Raw genomic sequence first — 18,442 nt, 5'->3', positions numbered from 1 at the left:
CACACAGTGCTGTGCAAGTTCAAACAACATAATTAATTAGGCTAATATTAATATTATCAATGCCACATAAATTCAATTCTCTCAGCCCTAATCACAACTGGATAGCTTGTAAAAATTATTTTGTTAGGCCCTGATGCAAACAGTGGGCCTTTTCCAAACATTTGAAAACTATTTGTTTTTGCAGCGATTAATGTGCGCGGCGCAGGAAGGGGTTGGGGGAGCGGAGCCGGGCCAGGGACGATAACTGGTGTGGAGACGAAGGCAGAGGCACAGCCTGGCCCTAGGGACTCCCAGCACAGGCACATGGAAGAGGGGGAGGGATGTGTTTTTTGAGGTGGGTGTTTGAGCAGGTGGAGGGGATTAGTAATACTGTCAACACTGGAGAGCTGGATAAGACTGTCCTCTCTTACTCGTCAGTTTGAGCAGCTCTTGCATACACATTCAGACATATAAAGACGCCAGAACATACAAACACAGAGGCGTCAGGACAGGAGAGAGAAACTTGTCTGTGGTGGGTTTGACCACGGACAAGGTCCATCTTTTGATTCTACTTCCTGTTGAGGCTTTTTACTGCTACAGAAGTAGCGTACTCATCTTTCCTCTTTCCAGTTAGGACCTGCGGTTATTCAGATACTAGGACACCTTCCTAAGATCACAGATGTTAGTCATGCACAATGTGATGCCCTTTGCTCTGTGCAGTACCTATTGAATCCCTAAAAGGAGAAAATACTACTGTACGATCAAACCATTTTGTCAGCATTAATATGTTTTTTTTTTATTTTAGTTAGTTAGTTAGTTTTTAGCTCATATTGTAACAATATTTTTAAGCCATAGTGGGGCCCAAGCTAAATTTTTAGAAGATACAGTATGTCTTCTATTTAGAAGGAATATTTAGATTGAGACTTTCTTATGTGCACATGCAGTACTGTACAGACTGTATCTGCATCCTGAGACTGCATTGACATTTGTGTTTTTTACCCTTTTCCTACATCTACCTCTTATGTCTCCTCTTCCAAATCATCAACCATACTTTCTTGTGTGTCCACTCTTCACGCACACCCAGCTAGTCCTCCCAGCACCCCATAAATCCTTGCTTTCGGCACATTGCTGCTACCCCAACTAGGCCGGCCCTCCCTCTGCCTCCTGGAGCACTGACAATAAAGCATTACAGCAGTCAATCCATGTCAACAACAGCTTTGCTTAATTCCTGCTAAACACGTTTAAACTAAATCTTCACCTAATGATGCATAATGATTTGCTCTTTAGTGTGCTGGCGGCTTCTATCAATTTCTGTGGTTTATTTTACCCAGCATCAGAAGGATGAATCAGGTGGTCTGGTTGTAGCAGACTGGGACGGTATCATGGATCCCCCCTGTTTGAAATTAGTCAGGTAATTTTTACTGCACACATCACAGAGTGTGTTCTCCTTGTTCTGGTCACGCTGCCTGAGTTTCACATGGAGATAGATGTCAGTGGCTATTTTCAAACATAATGTTCTGCATTTATAAATCATGCAACAGATGTTATCACTGTCAAATGTTTGATTATAAACCTGTTGAACGTCAGAGAACAAATGATGAATACAACACTGAGCAGCTGAGTTGAAAATGGTATATGGACTACATATTCCCAGAAAGCCCTTTGTGGTTATTCTAAAATCTATTCTTTAGGATATCTCTGTGGGGGACTTTGATGATGTGGGCACACGGCCAGGCCCTCTGATGTGATGCAGATGTTGCCCTGGCCTTGACCTCCTGCCCATATGAAGCCGAGGCCAAAATGGCACAGGTGCTGCACCACCTTCAGTCTTGGGCAGGCGGGAGCTTCACTGTGCAGGATGTGAATGGTGCCAACTCTGCTCCTCTGCTCAGTTTTCTCATTATCAAGATCTAGTCTGACAGGATTTATTGAAACTCTCCCTTGGCTACTGCAATCATACACAATCACCTTTTGAATGATGTTAAACTAGTGTTTTGCTACTTACCCCCACCACTTCTCTCCTATAAAAACACTATTAATTCTCCACTGTAGTGTTTTCCACTGCTATTTCCTGGCCCTGTGCCGGCTCCTTGCTCTCTCTTGGCTGGGTTTGTCTGGTTGACTGCTCCACAGGAACAGACTGGCACTCTAGCTGAGGGCTCCAGGGTCTGCACGCACAATCCACTAAACATGCCTGTATGTGAGGAGTTGCATTTATTCTGAAATATGAAGCAGAAGTCTGAATTTTAACATGTTAATTACAGCTTTTAAGATATTATTATTTATAATGAGCTAATTTGATGTTTTTTTTTTATAATATTATGTTCCATTAGTAGTTACAGTGTGGTTATTGATAATAGAAATATAGTTTAAAAGTCCAGTTAGTCTTCCTACTATCATGTGGATTCATGTTGAAATTCAGCTGATATATACCACTGACTGACACACTGGCACATGTACATGTATATTGGCACAAGTATGTAAAATGCAGATAGTATACACTACATATTAAAGCCACACAGTGACAGTGCAAAAACAAATTGATTCTGATGGTTAAGGGACTTCAGTGCTGAACACATTCAGTCACAGGGCAAACAAACATCTGTTACGTTTGTAAGGCCTATGGCCCTCCTAACCCACTGAGGCTGAACCACGGCTGCACACATGCCAAAGAAACAAATGAGGTCTCTCTCTCCTCCACTGAAGATGAAACACTGCATCACCAAAGCATGTGCGTTTGTTTAATCAAGCTTTTGCCTGCGGCTACACTGAATGTAAATGAATAGGCTTGTGTGTGCCAGCCTCTATTTCTGTTCAGACTTACTGGTGTTTGATGATGAAATGGTGCAGAGAACATCAGACAGAAGAGGGCACTAGTGCTCCAGTGTTGCTGTCCTCCCCTGTGGAGCCCTCTCTTCCTTAGAGCTGCTCACAATGGGGATCTGCCTGAGGGGGGAAATGTTGCTTTTTTAGGTCTGTGAGCCCATATCCCTTAATCCCCAGCCATGATTGACAATCATGATTTAGGGTATATGGTGTCCCATTCTAATCCACGAGCAATGATTTCATTTGCATACCTTCCATACGTGGCCTCATTTTGGAGCAAACGGCTTCCTTTGTAAGTGATACAGAAAGAGAGAGGGAGGAAGCTGAAGAGAGTGAGTGCAAGATAGAGAATAAGGATGAGGAAAAGAATGGATGGGGAATGTTCAGAGTTTTTTTTTCTTTTTCTTTTTTGCCAGAAGGAAGATGATAGCAGTCCCCATGCCTAACCAAACATTCCTGTATATGTGCTTTTCCTCTGCAACACTTTCCCCTGACACTCAGCCACACATTCACAACGCATGTGTGTATTCAAACTCTCAAGCACAATCACAAGGATATTCAGAAATGTAAAGATGTATGGAGACATGGGAACTCAGAGGAAAACACAGAGATGCTCCCTCACACGATGCAAAACTAAATTGCTATTTGCTCATTTTATAACCAAGTCAGGCTTAATTATAATCATGGGAGTTTGGGAGTTACCGTATAATCTCTAGAAGGTATTAAGAATTACCCAGAGCACACCACAGTGTAAAAGAAACAAATAGAAATAAGTACAATTATTTCCCCAGTCATAACACCCTGGGGAGTCTGAATCAAATAATGCTCAGTGTTTGGTATGCCCACAGAGACTATTCATCCTCGCTTTTATCTTCTGAGGAAGTGGAACAGAAGTGAAACACTGGATAAAAGGTCAGAAGAGTCACATCTAAAAGGGCAAGGTAAAGGTTTATAAGGTCTATAAGATCCTTTTAAGTTATCCTTACAGTCTAATGCTGAATATCTATTTTTATACCAATTTATATTGATTCTAAATAACTATATGTCGACTGTCTTTTACACTTGTAGTTTATTTATATACTTATATTTACATTTTATATATTTATATACACAAACAGTAATTTTATATAGTATGTAAAAATGCACACTAAACACTTTTTAATTGTAATTTAATTATAATATATCCAATACTGTAATATTTATTTGTAATTATATTATTTATTAAGAAATAGAAAAAAGATTTTTCAACAAATAATTTTATTAAAATTGATAAAGCTGCTACCATAATACTGTAATTACTGACTTATAAACAACAATATCATAATTTTAATAATACATTACTATTTATTTATATTATTATTATTATTATTATTATTATTATTATTATTATGTATATATATCTATCCCTCTATTTTATTATCTTTATTTATTTTTTTATTATATTTATTGGCCCTGTGATGGACTGGTGACCTGTCCTGCCTTCCACCCGAAAGAGATCTGGGATAGGCTCCAGCTGATCCCTGTGACCCTGGTTAAGGAATAAGTGGGTATAGAAAATGGACGGATGGATGCATGTGTATTTATATATATATATATATATATATATATATATATATTACACAGAGAAAAGAATATTAATTAATATTAATTAAGAATATTAATAATGATATTTTCACAACAAATGCCAAATGTCCCTCTGTTATATTTATCTAATTTTGACTCCCCAAGGCAACACTACCAAGCTTGTACCTACAGCAGAAAGAAGTGCAGAAGGAGCCTCTTCACCCTAAGTAACCACCACCAGATCCTGTACCATCCAACCCTGTATCTTTCCTCTCTGAATGACTGAGCCTGACCAGGTCTCTGTGACAGAGGACTCCCCTCTAGAACAATAACAACCTGATAATCTCTTCTTATCTTCAGTGTGTGTTTAGTAACTGGTTAACAGGCTGCCTACTTGATGAGTGTCTCTCCACGCCTCCGCCAAAGGGGAAGGATGGTGTCATCGGGAACCTGAGAGAAAAGGCTACAGCGGAGCCAGGAAGAGTGGAGAAAAAAAAACAGTGACAAAAAAGAGATTAAGCTGAAAAAAAAAATCATATTATATTAGATTATATTTTTGAGAATGAGTTACATATGTTTAAGTGTTAGAATAACACAAATGTGCAAGATTAATTTGGTAATGAACAGGTAAATACATGCAGCCGTTCTGAAAGATTTTTCACATCTTTCCCACTAGAAATCAAATATTGAAGTAACAGTGATGGCAGGTGTACGCCAGAGCACTCTGTGTGTTTACCTGTCCTGAGTTTCCTCCCCCTCTGGCCTTACCCAGCCCAGTTCTGGGATGTCAGTGTGGGAGGTGGCACAGGATTTGCCCGCCCAAGGGTGTGAGCACTTTAGCATCTCACTCATCATCCCACCTACATGGGCCATCCCACCCTCTCTACAATTAGTACTGTTTACCAGCCCTGGCCTAATTGATTCCCTCTCTTTATCTTTTTACCTCCTTAATTTTGTTATTAAGTGTGCGGGAGAGGCGCGAAAGCTCCTCTTCTTCCCGTTTTGAGAAATTATACTCTTGTACTTGATCCAGCTAACAGGATTTTCTTAAATTACTTTATAAAAGACCATCTTTTAACTTTCTTCTTTCTCTCTCTATCCATTCATTAGCAGGTCTGCCTCAAGGCCTGCTCACATCAATTTCTTGGGTTAAAGTTACAAACTTAGGCAGCTCAACTCGACGCTCACGGTGGTTTGTGGACGAGAGAGGGTGGCTGGGGGTGGAATGGGGACGAATTATTAATTTCTGAAGTATTAGAAAAATAAAGAGATTGAATTAAGAGTATTGGTCGTCTGTTATCCAGCATGGCTAGCCTCGGGGACTTACTGTGGTGGAGGACATTATGCAAATGCTCCCCCTCACTCTCTCACACTCTCTCATTGCCTGCTATTATCCAGTCTCCCTCCCTCCCTCCCTTCTTTCACCCTTTCTCTCTCTCTCTCTAGCAGTCAATCTCTGCTCTCCTATAATCTTTCTCTCTGTCACTTTAATCTTCATCACTGTAGAGAGAGTCTCCTGTCGAAACAGCCGGTGCGCTATTCTCTCATCTCTCATTCTCCTCCTCATTCATGAAGTCTTGGCTCCTGAAATCTCCAAAAACAAAATTAAAGGTCAGAAAAATGGATCCTAGATATAAAAATCAATGTTTTAAAGATGCTAGAAACTTGATAAAAACATTGACAGTCTCTATCACTTTATTAATTGCGACATGCATGAATAGATATATTAAGGGTGATGTTATCTGTGGTTAAAATCAATAGGCTTAATCAAGATGTGTCCTGGGAGGTAGCACTTGAGGCAGCACAATCTTCACTTTTCAAGCAGCTTTAAATGTCTCATCAAAGGTGAGCTCTACTGATTTTACACATCATGGTTTGTCTTTGGGAGTAATAGTGTATATGTGGAAAAAGTTGCACAAGGCCGTTTGTGGCTCCAGAGGGAGCTGCACAAAGTCTCATGAAATCACTGCAGGCAATGTCGGAGTTAGATGGGGCTAAAGGCTACAAGGCTGAAAACGAAAACAATGTGGCGATGGGGAGTTAAAAAAGAAATTAGTTTACTAGACCTTAGTTGCCTGCTATTCATCTCACCTTGAGACTAGAGGCCTCTGGGTATTATATCCAAATCGCTGTCTGAACTGGGTGAATTGTATTGTGGGTAAAATAGGTGCCAGGGAAAAAAAAAAGCATGTGGTAAAAAAAGATATTTCTGATTTTACTCTATAAATGTTAATATTTTTACAAACTGGTCATTGTGAGTCTGAAAACATGAGTTCATTGCTAAACTGAAGTTTTTTTACCATCCACATTGGGTGAGGCAGGAAGACTAGGGAGGAAGGTGAAATGGGTGAATGAATGAAATGAAAGAGAAAACCAAGCCGAACAAACCCCAATTCTTAGTGTTATATATTAACGGCCTATTTTTTTTATCTAATTAAACAACAAAAAATTTAAATTTTTAAAACACAGTGTTTTAAAGAGTAACTAAAATATGACCATTGAATACGTTTGGATCCACTTACACTTTTACACACAATCCTCCAGATGTCATGTACAAATACACACACACACACACACACACACACACACACACACACACACACACACACACACAGTCAGTTAAGTCTCTTCTGCTTTTCTAGCAATTTGTTTTCTTAATCTAAATTCAAAACCCTGATCGTGGGAAGAGTTCTGCAAATTAGCTTCAGTAACTGTCTCGTTAAATAAACTAACAAATCAAATAAAAGTAAAAAATGGAAAAGTCAGTGTACCCTCCAAAAAACATCAAAATTAGAATATTACATTTTACAACAAAAACCTACACATATAATTCAATCTCCTAATATGTCTATTGGTTTTAGGATTACCCTAAAAGTAGATGGCTAAGCCAATGCAATATCCAAAGATAGTGATTTATTTAAATCAGGCAAGTAAAGACAGGTTAAATGCACTCATCATCCATGATACATAAAAAGCTGACAGGCAAAACTTTGGTCAATATTGATGTTTACTCAGGAACACTGATGAGGCCCTAGTCCTGTTAATTAAGCCTTAATGGAAGAAAATGAAGGAGAAGAAAAAGAGGGGGAAGTCTGGGTGATAAGACAAAGGTGGAGGCGGAGAGGAAGATGAGGAGGTGAAGGAGAAGGCTAGCGAGGCATGGTGTCAGTAACAAGGCCAGTAATCTTACAGCAGGAGGGGGAGAGGTTCCCAGCAGCACCGGTGGCATCCTGCTCCAGCAGAGTACTTGCCACTAAAGGCAGAACAGACAGGTTTGATGTTACCAAATATTAGCTTTGTGGAAGCCGTGGGTGTATTCTCTTTGACACACTCATTGCATATTCAGAGACAGCTGTTTCTGGGGGGGGGGGGTGGCTGAATGAAAGGTCTGAGATGGCAGAGTTGCTCTCGGAGGAGCAAGTAATTGGCCCCTTGACGTTAGCGGCGACAGAGAGAGGCACTTACACACACACACACACACATACACACCCCTTTCCCCTCGCTCCTCTCCTCTGCCTCTCTTCCCAGATCTGATAAAGGTAAACGTGTAGCAAATTTGTCATTTGATGAGGGAGGATTTCCACAAACAGAGCTGACATGATGAGCCTGTGATCTGCCTGTATGAGAGTCAGCAGGGGCCCAGGCAGGCAGAGATCTCAATCCTCCCTCTGCCTCTTCCCCCCTCTTGCATCCTCACATACTGTCAGACACACACACACACACACACACACACACACACACACACACACACTTGGCTGTGTTCACATGGAGCCTCAGCCTCAGTAATTGCTGCCTGCCATCCATATCTTTCCCCTTCTCTGTCTGAGTCCCTCACTCCACTGCTGTCTATCTCTCCTCCTCAGAGACATCCTCCTCTCCTTTTTCCATGTTTCCTCTTTTCTCCATCAAATAAAGGGCCCGGCACTCGCCTCAGCATCACACTCAATTTCTGACTCTTTCACTTATCTCTGGGCTCCATGCCTGCAGACTGCTCAATTATCCACACTCACCTACCTTCAACTTCTTCTTCTTCTCACCCTTGCAAAGAAATCAAAAAAAAAAAAAAAAGCCAAATATTTCCAATGGCATATTGACAAGTTAAAGGGGTTAATGGTCAAGTGCTCAGTCGTAGACATGAGCTGAGTGACAAAGCTGCAACACATTCAGGTGATAACAGCCTCACTGGAATAATACAGGGATTTATGAGCAGGTTCTTTCATTAGATTTTCATTTTCATTAGATTCAGAAAGACTAAGTTAAATTAAGTTCAGTGGCGATTGCCTACCCAGGCTCCTCAGCCACAAATTGACCTCCATTACCACAATCACTCTCACTACAGTAACCTCTCCACAGAGATTATGAACACACTCTTTCAAAGTGATCACGGGATTCTCTTCTGACCAGAAAAACACATCTTCCCATCCCACCACACCTAATTGCTCCACACTTCTGCAATCCTCTGCTCAGATGTATTCCCTCCCAAAACTGGATCTACTTCTTTTTCTGAGTCTCATCTAAGAAGGAGTCACTGGGTTTGAGCCTTTCCAGTCAGAGGTAATGGGCCTGCTTCTGCCTAGTCCCATGACTCAGGACATGAGCTCCTGCTCTCCTCCATGCTGCCTGCTCAGTGCGCCTCCATCTCTCTCTGAACTGAGTCAGCTTCATCACAATTTAAAAATCAAATAAATTATTCCGAGTTAAATGATAATATCTATACTACTGTCTGTCCGTACATTAGATTGAAAATAGAACCCGCGGCTTATTTAGTCTGACGTCAGCTAATGTTAAGCTCAATGCTGAAAATAACACGTTAAAAGAATTTAAATCTGTAATCTAAGAAAGTGTACAATCAGAGATCATCAGAGACATGTTTTAAACAAACCAGGTTAGTTACTACCCTTAGTCCCACAATGGGGAAATTGCATTACCACCCAAAGTGCACATACAGCAGTGAACACACACCCGGAACAGTGGGCAGCCATTGCTGCGGCACCCGGGGAGCAGTTGGGGGTTCGGTGCCTTGCTCAAGGGTCTCACCTCAGTCGTGGTATTGAAGGTTGAGAGAGCGCTGGCTATTCACTCCACCCCACCGACAATTCCTGCCAGTCCTGAGACTCGAACCCACAACTTTTGGGTTACAAGTCCAACTCTAGAGAGAGAGAACACAACAGACAGCAGAAACACTTGAGTTGAGACAGTGAACAAATGGTTTTAAATGTGCTGCTCCTCTAAATAAAGTTGGTGTTGGCACAGATACTGTTCAGATACTGGTGCTTGAGTATTTTAACTAATCTGGCTGAACGATTATCTTTTCCACTCTTTCTAATCATCTGGTGTATTTTGCCCCAACAACTTTATGTTATGATAGCGTTGGCATGTTTTCAGATCTCAATCAATTAACTGGGTGAGTACAATGTTATCATAAACATAATAATGGCCAAAAGTAGGAAAATACAACCTAAGTTGTAATAAACTGGAATTATTCTTTAATACCCTAACCAGGCCTGGAGCTTGCTCAGTCAACTGTGTGAGCTGTTATGTACATTCTCCCTGTTTATTAAGGCACAGCACCCTGAAACACCATTAGAAAAAAAAAAGCTCTGCTGCCTGGGAGAGATGTTCTGTAGTAGGAGACGGGGGAGATGAGAGGTGGGGGGAAAGGAGAGGGGTGCTCAGAGGAGAGCTGAACTTTGTTAATGGAGTGTTTCTCCGTGCAAGTCACTCAGCTTTGAAAGCCAAGCCCCCCGGGTGAGGACTCTGAAGCGCAGGAATCAGACATGCACAATCAGTTCCACTCCTTAAATCTCCTTCAGAATCATATCTATTTGAGCAGCCTTTCCTTAATTTATTTCTCTATCAGTTAGTGGGTTGTGATCTGGCGAAGTGCTTCGGGAATAGGAGGCACCGCTGAATGGAGAAATGGAGAAGGTTCCTCTCTTTCTCTCTTTCTGTTTTCTGCTCCCTCGCTGATTTCCACACACACTCACACTCCCTATCTCTCCCCCCTGTGCCCTCACCATCCATTTAGGCAGTGCCTCTGACTAATTTGCCCATCACGCTTGCTGTCTGGTCCTTTACGGTTGAAGATGTTTTGACGTGTCTCTCTCGACTCGCTCTCTCCATTGGCACTGTCTCCACTATGATTAAGAATATTCTGATAATAAGCAAATGCCAAGAGTCACCGAACGGCTGAGGAAACTGGAGTGCCACAGCATGAGAGTGTGTTCCCCTGCATCAGTGGAAAAAATGTTCAGAGTGAGCAGCGCATGCACAGCGTTTTCACTTAAAAGAAATGTAATCCAAACTGCAGAAAGCGAGGGGCTTCTAGAGGGCAGATTCTTTATGCTGAAGATGAAAGAGACGCACAGTCACAATGTTCATTTATACCTCAGATTTCACATTTATGCCAAATTGAGTCACACCTCTTATTAATTACAGGCATTTGTTAACGGGGGTTTGGTGGATTTGTAAGGACCTGCAGGGATGTGGGTGCCACAGCCGTTCACCCACGTGGCCTTCTTACAAAACCAAAGTCAATGCCTCCTTCCAACCAGTGCCTCACTCCGGAGGTCACCCTGCTTGACTCTTCCCACAATCCTCTTGGAAAAAAGGGCGTGTCACCGACAGGAAGAATGTGCCAGGCCACCCCGGCAGCCCCTCATAGCCCTCCAACCCCAAACTTCCACCCATTGGACTCACCAAGTGATTAGTTGGGGATTAAAATATTTGTGGGGCAAATATCTGCCTTGGCTGTCTGACCCAACATCAGAGTTCAAAGACATGGGCTTAACCAACTTTTTTCCTTTACCTGACAAACGATCAAGACATCCCCAAACCACACCCAGTACACAAGCCCTGAATCATTTTTGACTGAAAGAGTAATAAAAGCTAACAGCATTCCTTTTTCAATGTAAGTCTTTGCATTTAAACAGTGTTTCTGCTGATTATGCTGAAGTGTTTTGCCATATGGCACTGAAATGCTGAGAATGTAAGTGAAGTGCTAATGGATCATGTGCCCCATTGAAACTGAGGTAATTAGCAGAGGGGTCTAAAGAGCATGAATATATATACTGTGGGTTATTATGCACAAGCTGCCACAACATTAGAACTACTTCAATTCTTTACTTCAGTAAATACCACAAAATACAAAATACTTAAGTACTACTACTAAGTACAATTTATGCAGTATTACAAGAGTACTATCAGCAAATATACATATATATATATATATATATATATATATATATATATATATATATATACGCATATATAATTATCAAAAGTACTTATTAGGCAGTAAAATTGCACCTGTGAGTAGATTATAATTTGTAATTATATTATATTATTATAGCAGGCCAGAATGTATATTCTACTATTTTACATTCTGGTAGTTTATTCTCTATTAAATGTAGAATGTATTTACATGAAACTCATATTTCAAGTAGAAGTACCTAAAAAGTATAACAAATAGAGTAATAGAGCCACTGCTACTACTACTAGTACTACTGCTTCTTCTTTTTGAGCTTCATCTTCTACAGTATTTCTGTATTAATGTTATTAGTAATAATAGCAGTAGTAGTGGTAGAGATGTTATTATTTATACTGTATAACAGAGATGTACTGCATCAGTATTGATTATCCTAAAACTGTAGCACTAGAGACACAGCAAAAGCAGCTATTTGAATTTCCTTCTAATAAATGAAATGAAAATATACTATATACTGTACATTACAGTGCGAGCTTTTGGGAGCAGTTTAGAAAATATCTTTTTTTGAAAATTTCCATATAAAGTGCTAAATGCAGTGGAGAGCAGGAGAAGTTGCCAAGTACATTATTACCCCTCAGGGCCAAACAACACGCACCCCTGAGGACTTACATCACTCAACAAATTAAGAGCAGGCTCTGTGGCTGGAGCCGTCCACCTCAGCAGCCTCCGCCTCCCCGCTGAACAATACAACCTGCACTACCACCACAGAGCATTCATCTCAGCTCTATGCCCGGTCTTGTTATTCCTTTATTATGAGTCCTGGCCACTAACTCAGGGGGCTAATATTGTTTTGCTTCCGACGGTCATTTGGCACAGAGTGTTCTTAATTTCTTGCTCCCCCTCTCTCCATCCTACCTTTTCTTTGTGTCTCATGAGGGTGGGGGCTGACGAGGCATGTCTGCAAAATGCAAAGGTTTAATTACTTTTTTCTGAATTAATTAAGGAGGAAAACTTGTTCTTGGGGAACAAAAGTGAGGCTGGCTGGAGGCAGTGATTGAGAATGGGCGTGGGGCACAGGGAAAGCATCAGAGTAGCCTGGCAGCCTCATAGGATTTAATTTAGAGTGGGTTTCCTGGAGGGTCCATCTACTGGAGCCCTGGGCTCTAAAGCAACCACTTGGAGGCTCTTATTGGTACCGAGCTTACAGCTATCCATCACTGTCACGCCACCCCCCCTGAAAAGCAGGACACACCAGGGAGAAACTGTTGATTCCTAGAGCCACTCAACACTTGTGGTTCTAGGAATCCAGAAGTGACTGTCTGCAGGGTGTGAGCTTGAAACCCAAAAACTCAATACAAACCTTTTCTTGTACCTCAAGATGGTTTGTTGAATAAACAATTCTCAGAGAGAAATATGACTCTGATTTGTGATGTTACTTTGATGCATCGCCTGGAGCTGCTCCATTGACAGGACAGAAAGTGAATCTGTTGATACATCAAATGCTTGTTTTAGCTTTTACACCCTAAGGGCTGTTGAATTTGAACTAGATAAATGTACACATATCCCCATTAATGGGAGCTTAATGGGTACTTCTGCAGTCACTTCACAGATTAGGAGAAAAAAGGAAACTCTTCTTCCTCTTTCATGCCCAAAAAATGTCATTTTGAATGTTCAACAATGGTGAACTATAGCACAGTCTATCTAGGAACACAGGTGAATTAGAACTGGCAGAATACACCTGAAGAATAACCAGGTACAATGCACAATAGGAAACACAACTAAAACTGTAAAACATATGGTTTCTCTTTATTTTCATAGGCGTAGCTCTCAACAATCTGTGTAACCTGTATGTGCAACTTTTGTCTAATTTTGACAAATGTCTAACAGTTGAAAACTGTTTCAGTTTAGGCCACCCACCTCAAAACACTGGGTCTTAAAGGGTTTTAATGTGATCCTGCAGCTCCACTGCCAAAACTGGAAGCATGGCACTGCAGTGATGTTAGTTCATACTGCATTTAAAACAGTATTCTTTTTTATATTGTTGTCTAATGCTGACGTTTGTCATCACTCAGCAGATCAGCATAGCAATCTTTGCTAACTAACAAAATCAGATATGACATGATTTAATGTTAACACAAACAGCACACAGCAAGTGACACAGTCTGCGGAGTGATTGTTATTTTTATTTTTTTTTTTTAGCATGAATCGCAAATTCCATCAGTAAAATAATTAGTAACTTAGGATCTGATCTGCACAGTTTGGGGCTCTGTCCACATCCCTCAGACTTTCTGTTTCTCTCTGGATCCATTGGCACATAGGTCTGCTCCAGTGTCTGATTTCATTTTGGAAATTTTTGTTGCTGAGACTTTTTTCTTCCTGTCCCTATTTCAAGCCCTTAGATATATCTACCTATCACAACACGAAGTAGATGTAAAATGAAGACATGAACTGAGATTCTTTCAAACACACGAGAAGATGCTTAGCTTGGCAAGCAAGATAACTACATGATGTGTTGCAATGTGTTTGATTTTTTTTGTGTTTTTGTGCTCGTGGCAAAGGGGGAGGGGAAGACTGTTTGAATACTACATCCAAAGTGTGCATGACAGAAATATCACCAAATTAGATGTCTCTAATCCCTTGGGAATATGAATTAGCCTGGAATGAATCAGTCCTCAAATGAGTAGGTGTTTTGAGGAAAGAGAGGCACTGATATAACGCGCTGAAGCCAGTAAACAACAAACCACAATGAAAACACAAAAAGGAAAGCGAGTGAGGCTGGCAGAGGAAGATGCCAATGAGATCTGAGACATTACATTCACTATCACAAACAATAAGATAGTGCCATTGTCAACTGAGGATTTTTTTTCCCTCTTGTATTTCTTACCTTTTGGCTTAATGTGTACAAAATCTTAGGGAAATATGGAAGTTTTTGCTTGTTTCTCCATGAGGGGTTTGCTATTGTTTGATTTGTCAGTACATCTAATATATGAAGTTTTAGTTCCAAAATGACATTTATAGACAAACACTGAAAGGTATTTTGTCTTTCCAAATAGAGATGAAACTGGGTGGATGAAAGTCTTGTGCTTTTTAAACCACTTTGATGTTGAGAGGAGGAAAAAAATGAATTTGAGTTTTTGTGATTTAGTGGAAGTGGGTTAAATGGAAGTGGTAGATGTGTTCATGTCGTCACTGCCAGTGATTCAGTGATCAAAGCTGCTACTTCTCCAGCCTTTGGGTTTGTCAGCATGTGTGTGTGTGTGTGAGTGTGTGAGAGAGAGAGAGAGAGAAAGAGAGAGAGCTGAAGAGCTGGTGCTGAACTAATGCCTACTGTCGTCAGGCTGTAGAGTTTCTCCTACCGGGTGGCCGTGCAGCCCCTTAGCTCTGTGTCTCACCATGTGTCTGCCCACCCACAGTATGGAGGTGTTCAAATCTCCATCGGGACAAATCTGCATCTCTCTGGCCGACGGCTCCCTCTCACCCTCCTCTCGCTCTGTGTTTCTTTCTCTCTCACACACACTCATATAAACACACACAAAGATCCACTCCTCTCCTATGTTTTCTGGTATGTGGTGGTGATGGTAGTCAGAAGTTAGCACCACCTCTATAGATTATCATTTTAAGAAGCTTCAAACTGTTTTTTTTTGGGGGGGGGGGGTAAGCAAAGTGGCATGTATTTCTTTACCTTTCTCTTCTTCTTCACTACACTAAAAGAAATACTGCCTACACACAAGCAGCAAAAGTCAGAGAGCTGCAACACAAAAAAGGACCTCCCTCCCAAACTTCCTCAGCCATGCTAATGAATTCTCAATTCCCAATTAAAAGCGGTGCAACATCGGCTGTAATCTAAAAGTGTGCACTTTTTTAGAGGCACCATCTTCCCCCTTAATCACACTATCAAGTTGTAAGATCTGTAAAGCTTAGTGCTTAAGCTGTGTTTTAGTATAGGGAAGAAAATGGAGGCAGTGTACTCTGTAAACGTTCTTACTGGCACATGTGAATTTCTTTGCACTCAAATTAAGCAGGATTAAGAAGTGGGGAGCAGGGGGACAGGGAGGGATGGAGGGGGAGCACCGGATTCTTCAGACTTCAGCTCATGTGACAATAGCTGAGTGTGGTCAGCCAGACTATCGGTCCAGCGGTAGGCAGCAGTTGGAGCTTTAAGACTGTCCCCGCAACAGTGACACATACAGATGTGGTGGCAAAGAAAAGGACAACAATGTAAAGTGTATTTGGAAGGTGCTGGGCTGATGTGAGCATCCACAACAGCTTCAGTGCACATTGGCAGAGACTCCCCAAGTCTCTGATTCCCTAATGAGCCTAAACTATCATTTCGCCTCAGTTCATTCATTCAACCTGACAATAAGAAATACTACATGTCAACTCATCTCTGTGCCTGGACTTTAACTTACTTGTACAGCTGTGTCAATCGTGTCCAGGCCTGTTGATGTTTATCTGTATCTATTTTCCATTAAAGTAGTTAGGTAGCTTTGTAGCATGATGTCATCCCTGTTGTTAATCCCACCTACTATTCATTGATTATCAGAAATTTAGTTGCCTGAACAAAGCCATCTGAAATCCTCCTAGTGAGATGGAGCACTTTCCCCATAGGTGCTCCCTTATTTGGTGTTTCACTGTAAAACTGCAAAAGCTTCACATTTTCAGCAATTAAACACATTAAAACATACTTCTTATCACAGACATATAGACAGAGTTGAGACTTTATAACAGATGACCTTAAAATACACATGCACAATGCATTCTGCTATTGGAATATTATATTGTAGGATTATTATTATTGTGATGAACAGTCATGCATAAAATCTCTATACAGGCCTATCTGTGTTTTACTGAAGCTCAGCTAATACTGACAGTAAGAAAAAAAAAAAGATCAGTGTGAAGAATGGTTGGTGCATTGACAGCAGCTTTAAATAATACAATGTTCAGAGTGACCAAGGAAGGATAGAATTGTTTAAGGCTGTCTATAGGTTTGTGTATAGACTGATTTAGACTGAGTAACAAAACTTGGGGCAGTTATGCCTCAACCAATACAAATTAAACTTCTAAGCATCTAAGCCTCATTATTACTTCCTTCTCCCTCTTTTTCTAGATTTCTCTCTCCCTCTCTCTCTCCCTCTCTCTCATACACACACTCAGGCAAACACACATCCCTTGCTCATGTTGACCGAGTGCAAATGAAAGCAGGCAGACCTAGAGAATGGATGAGGCTGTGGTCATAGTGTGAGAAGAGGAGGAGGCCCCAGTGTGCTGAAATAGCTTAGGCTCCAAAAGAAATGAGATCCAGGCACTTATTTGTCAGGGTGTCTGCCTGCTCTTTCCCCGTCTCTGCACTGTGTGAATATGCATGAGGATTTGAGAGGTATAAATAGCGGAGGTGTCCATATTGCCACTGCGTTTTCCATCAGCACAGAGAAAGGCTTTAATGGGCTTATTATGAACCGCATTACATCACCAACGGCCAATTACAAATTCCTTAAGGGAGAGGGAAAGGGAGAACTTACTCTTGGGCAAAGTTTATGCAGCTGACAAATCACATGGTCTCATGTTTTGGTTAAAGGGAATGGATGTGTCTTATAGGTACCATGTAATACCACTCACTATTGTGTATTAATAAGCATTTGCATGTTGATCAGAAGATTGTTACCAGAAAATATACAGTATACCTTATGATTAACTCATGAATACAATTGAAATTTTTCAACCTAATTCATTGCTCCCATTTTGAGATACTGATCTCAGAGATTTTAATTCCAAGGTAGTGGAAGAACGTTGAATTTGATTTGTGAAAAAAGGAGGATCACAGAACCTGGGCAGATAAAACCATAACTATCTGTGAGCTACACAACAGTGCTGTTATTTGAGTAAGCCAACCATTTAAAATCCACTTTTATGAAAAGGTTCTACAGGGTCTAATGAAGTCACTTTATCTTGCAAGTTAAGGGAACTGCAATATTCAATGAATAAAGTACTGTAAAATAACCTAGGTACATTATGGAACTGAAATACTGCAGATGTATTTTGTTGTTACTGGTGTTTTAAATCAGATTCCCCCTGTATTTCATAAATACAATCTTTGCTTATGGTGTTTAGATTTGTTTAGCAGCGTGCACCCTGGCCCACTTCCACCCATGGTTCCCGTTGGGGATTCACTCAGTCAGACTTCTGCTCCACTTTCTCCGCACAGTTCTGTCTTTGACCCACTTTGATTCACTTCAATCTCCTCAGTGTCCCATTAGAGCCATGTCTGAACATGGTTACAGTGGGTGAAACAAAACTGGAGGACTGGCTATATAAGTGATAATATTCTGTAGAGATTTCCTATGGGGGAATGATGATGAGCATGCGGCTGCGTCATCAGTGGATGGCAGCTACATGGTAAATAGTGCATTCAAGGGGAACATAGAAGGTCAGAAGCAGAAAGCTCCATGTATGGCTATAGAGAATGAGTACAGCCGTGGGAGATTAACATGTGAGATACAGGCAGAGCCGGTGTAGGAGAGAAAGAGAAAGTGAGATAAGTTGAGGAGGGTGGGTGAGGAGAAGATGAAGCAGTGATTTCATGATAAGCCTAATAGAAAGAGGGCTCAGAGTTCTCCCAGGGAGCAGGTCAAGGGAGGTGGATGGAGGCAGCAGACAGCGCATCAGGCAACCCTACCAGCAGCGGGACTCCGGCACCAGCAGAGAGCCTGCCGCCGGGAAGGTGCCAGTGCAGATGCAGATGAACGAGTGTCGGAGAAAAACAATTGGGCAGGGGGCAGCGGGCTGGGCATGAGGGGAGGCAGATAGAAGGAGCGAGGGAGCTAGGGAGAGGGTACCATCCCTGCCGCTCTTTATCGCAGCCATTGATCG

The sequence above is a fragment of the Mastacembelus armatus genome, chromosome 22 (assembly GCF_900324485.2).
Source record: "Mastacembelus armatus chromosome 22, fMasArm1.2, whole genome shotgun sequence".
Lineage (NCBI taxonomy): Eukaryota > Metazoa > Chordata > Actinopteri > Synbranchiformes > Mastacembelidae > Mastacembelus > Mastacembelus armatus.
The sequence above is the reverse complement of the archived record's forward strand: the minus strand, read 5'-3'. Positions refer to the sequence as shown.